We start from the raw sequence: 7,722 nt of genomic DNA on the forward strand, positions 1-7,722 counted from the left end.
GTTTATGAAAGGGTATACATGTTTACCACACTCGAACTGGTGATCTGGCGTTATGCCATATTTTGTAACAAACACCTTCAAAGACATATTCAAGAGGCAAAGAGTGAAATGTCAATTTCGATTTCTGCACGATGACCGCAAAACGCTCCCAGCGAATATAGAATTAACAAATGTAACCACATCAAGCATGAAAACATGTGACGATGACGTCGTCCACCTCAAACAGACCGAGGTCCGAATTATGAACACTGTCATAGGGACATTCGTAAATCTCAAAGAATCATTACACAAGGATCTGAAAAAATAACATTTCTTTCTTTTCAAATAACTGCTAAAAAGGCCATGGAAGCAGGTTGTAACAAGTATGTGAATATTATTTATTCAGTTGTTCGCGATATAATAAATGACATGGTATCCTGACCGATACGTTATGTCGGACAACAGCATGCTACTCGCTGTTACACCAAGGATCTACCGGGTCGCAGATCCTTCAAGAAGAAGATCATCGTTCACCTTCAAGATGATTGCCTCACGCAATAGTTTGTTTGTTTGTTTACATGTTGTTTAACGGAACACTCAAGAATATGCCAGCGATATGACGGCGGTCTGTAAATAATCGAGTCTGGACCAGTCAATCCAGTGATTGACATCATGAGCATCGATCCACGCAATTGAGATACATGTATCAACCATCAATCATGGGTTGCTGAAGATCAATTCTAACCCGGATCTTCACGGGTCCCTCACGCAATAATAAAAGCTAATAACCTAATCAATGATGATAGTCTAATAATGAAATTCTAGTGCTGAATAATTTATTATATCATTATCATATTATACTAACCATATGTTATTGTATAAACATAAAACCTGCAAAGACGCAGGCTGAACAATTATCAATAATGACTTGTTATACACGTATGTGCACCTCATCTGACAACGTGTCAAGTTTATGAAATAAATATCCAGATGACGGCTCGATCCCATAATGAATTATGGCAAGTTTGCAATTGGATATTTTTCTATAAATACATTAATGACATGGTGTGTTATTTACATGCTTAAATATATAAGCAGGACAGGTGTGCGTTTTGTTCGTGTAAGAGTAAACCGAGGCCGATCTTCAATTCCGTAAGAGCATTCGGTAGTCAGCACCCCCTATATTTACAACACTGAATACTTCCCTCCGATACAATGTAACCTACATTGGGCTTATCATTGTGATACTTTCTTTATATTCACAGAAAGTATTTCAGTAAGTTAGTCGAATTTATATCATGTGGATTCTCCAAATCTCCAAGCATATGCACCCGTGAAGATTCCGGGGTAGAATAGGTCTTCAGCAACCCATGCTTGCCGTGACTATGCTTGTCGTAAAAGGCGACTAACGGGATCGGGTGGTCAGGCTCGCTGACTTGGTTAATGCATGTCATCGATCCCAATTGTGTGGATCGATGCTCATGATAATAATCACTGGATTGTCTGGTCCAGACTCGATTATTTACAGACCGCCGTCATATAGCTGGAATATTGCTGAGTGCGGCGTTAAACAACAAACCAACCAACCAACCAAGCATATGCTTGAAATCTTGCAACCTCAGATGAGAGCCAAGTTGCATGCTGTTAACACATTTGTTTTTTCAGCTTTGTACACCACTATCCCACATGACAAACTTAAGGGGAAACTTCATTCCTTGATCCAGGGGGGCATATCTTACCTGACGTGGTGACCATATATACATTTACATATCTTATTCGGAGAATCCGGATAATTTGTAATAAATTAAAGCAAATGCCATCTGAAGTTTACTGAGAAAACAAAATGTGAAATGTTGGACACCCTTATTGATAACATCTACGTAAAATTTAGGTGCAAGACATTTAGGCAAGAAGGAGTAAGCCCCATGGGCACCAATGGCTATGTCCTTCTTGCTGAGCCCAGTCGTCTAAGTCGGCCGCGATTCGCTGTGCAGAGTTGCGTCCCTTGGGCACGCCAGAAACCTATGATTGTGGGTTCGAATCCCGGTTCGCCCCGATTATGTTTCTAGGTTTGTCAGCACCATACCCGTGCTCGTGGGTTTCACCGAAGTGGTAAACGTCTGAGACCTGCATCACTTCGGGCTTTCCTCCAACATTAAGCTGACACGCCGCGATATAACTGGAATACTGTTAAAAGCGGCGTTAAACCCAACTCACTCACTCACTCACTCACTCCTTCTTGCTGATCTGTTTTCTCATGCAAATACATCTGATTTTCTGCTCTGATTGGCAAAGGCAAAACAAGGTAATTTGGCCAAGCAATTTAACTTAAGCTTCAGGTATATCGATGATCCGATATCGTTCAATAATCATAAAGTAGCCAATTACCTTCCACTGAATTACCCGCCTGAACTAGGAATAAAGGAGAACAATGAGGTCTCCCCGTCTGATGCATTATTTTTATTGTGATCTGTGCATATAGATTCTAAGTGACAAAATACTCGCCATAAGACTGTATGACAAGAGGGATGACTTTAACTTTCCAGTAGTCAACTTTCCCTCCATGTCGAGCAATATTCCAGCAGCTCCAGCCTTTGGTGTCTACATTTCACAACTTTTGAGGTACGATCGAGCGTCACGACTCAAAAGTTGTTTACAAGGTTACAACAATCAAGTCCTCAGTAATGCTTTTAAAAAGCTTTATTGCTGCCATGTGGGTTACATTTCAAAATTTAACGCATCATTGACAAAAATGATGGCCGATGCAATTCCTTAGTTTGACTTGTAGCTCATGTTCCCGTGTTTGTTTTAGGTAAACAATTGACTTGCATGTGTTTGTTTGATGTTTAACGCTGCACTTAGCAATATTCCAGCTATATGATGGCGGTCTGTAAATAATCGAGTCTGCACCAGACAATCCAGTGATTGATGTCATGAGCATCGATCCACGCAATTGGGATAGATGACATGCATCAACCAAGTCAGAGAGCCTGACCACCCGATCCCGTTAATAGCCTCTTACGAAAAGCATAGTCACCTCTTACGACAAGCATAGTCGCCTCTTACGACAAGCATGGGTTGCTGAATATCTAATATTATTTTAACCCATATCAACATCCATACGTCTGCATACAGCAATATTTCTATCGGTATTATGTTCAAACCACGCTCGACGTATGGCACAGCAGCAGTATACTGCATCCATAGTTAATGCACTGACACGACGTTACACGACATGGTGTTACGGAAGCTGACGCGATACAATTCAATATTATTTCACCGTCGCCTTTCGTCTCTGTTGTATCGGTTTACAGTGAAATGCCACTCCTCCATTTATGCCTGAGGTATTATGTGGGTAACAGAACAAGCCAAGTGGACCCGAATCCAGAGAAATTGTCTGGAGTCCGCTTGCTGAGACGTCCGATTAAGCTTCGGTTGATATGGCGTCTAAGTGTCCGACTTTAAGCTATAGCGTGTTTTGTTTTAGACAGAAGGTGTTTGTAGTCGTCCCCACAAAAACTTGCATTGCTCTCTGAAAGGAAGAGCCAACGAAAGTATTTTCGTGAACCACACACGCACGCTAGCACGCACGCACATACATAAACACGCATATACACAAACATCCCTCTGAGGTCCTGCTTAAGATGCTGGGGATGCCTGGATCCCAATGGTATATAAAGGCTTTCACCAGGTCGCTGTCATTGACATATGCTCGAAAGGTAGTTCTTTCGTGAAGTTCTGGAAAAGGTGGAAATCTGAAACTGCCAAATCTGGTGAATACGGAGGATATTTAATGAGTTCAAAGCCACAGTCATGCATTCCGCTCATGGCGATAACAAAGTTGCCTTTTCCTGGTGGAAAAACACAGCTTTAGTGACCTTTCCACGACGTTGAGCCTTGATATTCTTACGCTGTTGCCTGATCAGGTTATCATACTATTGGCCAGATGCTACAGTGTCAAGTGATAGAATGGACTGCGCCTTCTTCTTTGGGGGAGACGTTAGATGTTTCAATGCTTCAGCTGCTGAGTCTTGGTGATAGTAGTGAACTCAAGACTCATCAGCTTTCTCTGCTTCGAAACGGCGTAAACTCTCACGAGAGATGATGAACCCGGTGCGTTTCTGAGTCAGAAGTCTTGGAACCAAGCCTGCTGAAACCTTTGTCTTGTACAATCCATTCCTCGTGGGATAAGCCTACTGTATTGGCTGTGTGATGTGTGGTGAGTTGTAGATCATCCATGATCATATCATGTATTTTATCAACGTTTTCCTTAGTGGTTGCTGTTGAAGGTCTTCTGATCTTGGATAATCTTCGAGGCTCTGCCCTCCGCTGCCCACCCCTTGACAGTGGAGCATCATCCCACCGACACCATGTCTGCATGGTTGGCTGATGGAGTAAGAGATTTCATTTGGCGATACACGACGACAGACTGTTAGCCACTTTTGTGCATTTTTGTCCAAAGACAATACCTATTTAATGCCCACAGAAGTATTCTTCCATTGTGTGTATTTGGTTCAAATGCAGCCTGTAAGCATGGACTAAAACTATGCAGACTGTATGGGATTTACTATACATCATTCGTAGTTTGGCTCAGAATATTTCCGTTACCTGTTGTTTTATTCTCAGTGGCAACAGCTACTTTTTACAAACACTTGTCCTGGTTTCAGTGGGCTGGGGGTCAAAATTGAAATATGGAAAAGACACGGAAAAAATTCGTTATAACGGAAAAAAGATTCGTTTTTACGAAATTAAATTCGTTATAACGGACAAAAGATTCGTTTTTACGTAAATAATTTAGTTATAACGAATATTGTTCTCGTATTAACGTTTTTTCCCCGTTATAACAAATTTCTATTCGTTTCTTTTCCATAGTTCTATTTTGACCAATTTTGATAATATGGCAATAGGCTTTCGTACTTGTCAGCTATATATAAATGTTCGTATGTGGGATTGGGGCCTACAGTACATGTAACGGACTAGTCGCGCTATAGCAGCAGTGCAGTTGGCACACCCTGTCTGTCTGGTCGGAGCACTGTCGGGAAGTAGGAAGCAGTATAGACGCAAAATAAACTCTTTCATGTTTCTGCCCGAGTTGGAGAGCGATTCAAATGTTCGATGTTGGAAAAAACTAAAAAGTAAACAAAACATTGATACGTGAATTTAAAAAAAAGAAAGAAGTAAAATAAACAAATCTGTCAGGTCTGGAGTCCTACCACATGGAATAAGGATTTTAATTCTAATTTTGACTAACTTTGGTACAAGTATGGTAGCTGTCGGCACTGTGATGCCGGCATTGGTCCGAATTCGTACAAGCGCCCCCCCCCCCCCCCCCCCCCACAAACACCTGTGCTCTCGCACTTATATATCCCGACTATGCCATATTGGTAGAACCGCCTCCGTGGTCTAGAGGTAGAGCGTCCGCCCGGAGAGCGGAAGGTCCGGGGTTCCATGCCCGGGCGCGTCATACCAAAAGACGTTAAAAGATTGTACTTGTTGTTACCCTGTCTGGCGCTCGGCATTAAGGGGCTAAAACAAGGACTGGTCGGCTCGGAGTCAGTATACTGTGTCTGAGTGGGGTATTCATGTTAAACTGCGGCATGGTATCTCAGTGGGCTAGCACCATAAATCGGCATCAGTCCTGTCTAGTACGAGCAGACGCACACACACGTACATGCACGTCGCTATATAAATGCAATAATCTTGGACGCGACGTTAAACCCCATGTCACCTCACCTTATTGGTAGAAGCGGTGTCCGGGTAACACTTGGCAATTCATTTTTCAAACGTTGTTCGCGTCTCACTTCCATATTCCGTGATATGTTTTAGAGAACAGAAACCTTAGAAGCTTGAATTTGCTGCTAAATTTAAACTTCCATTTTATAGTTTGGGAAGTTAATGTTATGTGGCCATTGTTTCGTTAACTACCTTCTGTCAGAAATAGGGAAGATGAGATTTTACGACATACAAGCTCTTTTACGACAGTCGATGATATCTTAAGCTTATATGCTTTAATCTTTATATGCACTTGCAGTATTGGTAACAAATATATTAACCCTTTATATATAACAGAAATAATAATTTCCAAACAAACATAGTCCGAAAATAAGAAAATAAACTTAGAAATTGTATTTTTTTAGATTGGATTATGGCAAATATTTTACGTGCGCTTTAAACTTTTTTTCTGTGTATATCTTGAGCGGGTGACTTTTCTATACTGAATACGGTCTATTAATCAAAAAAATATGTTAAACTATGTTAACTATGTTCTAACTCACATAAACAGTTTATATTAATTCTGCATCGGGTAATATATAATATAAATCAGTTAAAATATGTACGCGTTATTCATCCATGACGAGCGATTATATGCCCCGGTCAGTGGATCTATTTTCTTTCTAATGTTTCCCACCGGGTTTCTCTACCGGGAGACCCGTGAAGATCCGGGGTAGAATAGGTCTTCAGCAACCCATGCTTGCCGTAAAAGGCGACTAACGGGATCGGGTGGTCAGGCTCGCTGACTTGGTTGATGCATGTCATCGATCCCAATTGCGTGGATCGATGCTCATGATATCAATCACTGGATTGTCTTGTGCAGAATCGATTATTTACAGACCGCCGTCATACAGCTGGAATATTGCTGGGTGCGGCGTTAAACAACAAACCAACCAACTCTGCCGGGTGAACAGAGGCACAGTTCGAACAAAGTCACTTGCCTAAGGAGACACCACAAGAGCTACGTAAACACCACAAGAGCTACGTAAACACAACAAGAGCTACGTAAACACCGCAAGAGCTACGTAAACACCACAAGAGCAACGTAAACACCGCAAGAGCTACGTAAACACCACAAGAGCTACGTAAACACCACAAGAGCTACGTAAACACCACAAGAGCTACGTAAACACCGCAAGAGCTACGTTAACACCGCAAGAGCTACGTAAACACCACAAGAGCTACGTAAACACCACAAGAGCTACATAAACACCACAAGAGCTACGTAAACACCGCAAGAGCTACGTAAACACCACAAGAGCTACGTTAACACCGCAAGAGCTACGTAAACACCACAAGAGCTACGTAAACACCACAAGAGCTACGTAAACACCACAAGAGCTACGTAAACACCGCAAGAGCTACGTAAACACCACAAGAGCTACGTAAACACCGCAAGAGCGACGTAAACACCACAAGAGCTACGTAAACACCGCAAGAGCTATGTAAAAGGCAAAACACGACTCAGAGGTATTGGTTGACATGATAAAGAAAGCTGGAAAAACAGAGGGCGAAATCTAAAGAAACGCTCGTAAAATATATCTGTTGAGGAAATGAACCACAGATCTGGTCTATATTTTGTTTGTTTTTGTTTTACGCCGCACTCAGCAATATCCAGGTATGTGACGGCGGGCTGTGAATAATCGAGTCTTCACCAGACAATCCAGTGACTGAAATCATGAGCATCAATCCACGCAAATGGGATACGATGACAGGCAACAACCAAGTCCGCGAGCTCGACCACCCGATCCCGTTAGTTGCCTCTTACGACAAGCACAGTCACTTTTTACAGCACGTATGAGTTGCTGAAGACCTATTCTACCACGGTTCTTCACGGGTCAGACCTGGTCTAATGGTTTAAGTTCTTGACTACTCTTCAGGAGGTTGTAGGTTCGGTTCCCGTCATTCAAATGAAGAAGTTTCATTACCTGTCTTCGAGTTTAGAATACTGGACCTTTGAAACACTATTCC

This window comes from Haliotis rufescens, unplaced genomic scaffold, assembly GCF_023055435.1.
Source record: "Haliotis rufescens isolate VD_foot unplaced genomic scaffold, xgHalRufe1.0.p SCAF_1, whole genome shotgun sequence".
Lineage (NCBI taxonomy): Eukaryota > Metazoa > Mollusca > Gastropoda > Lepetellida > Haliotidae > Haliotis > Haliotis rufescens.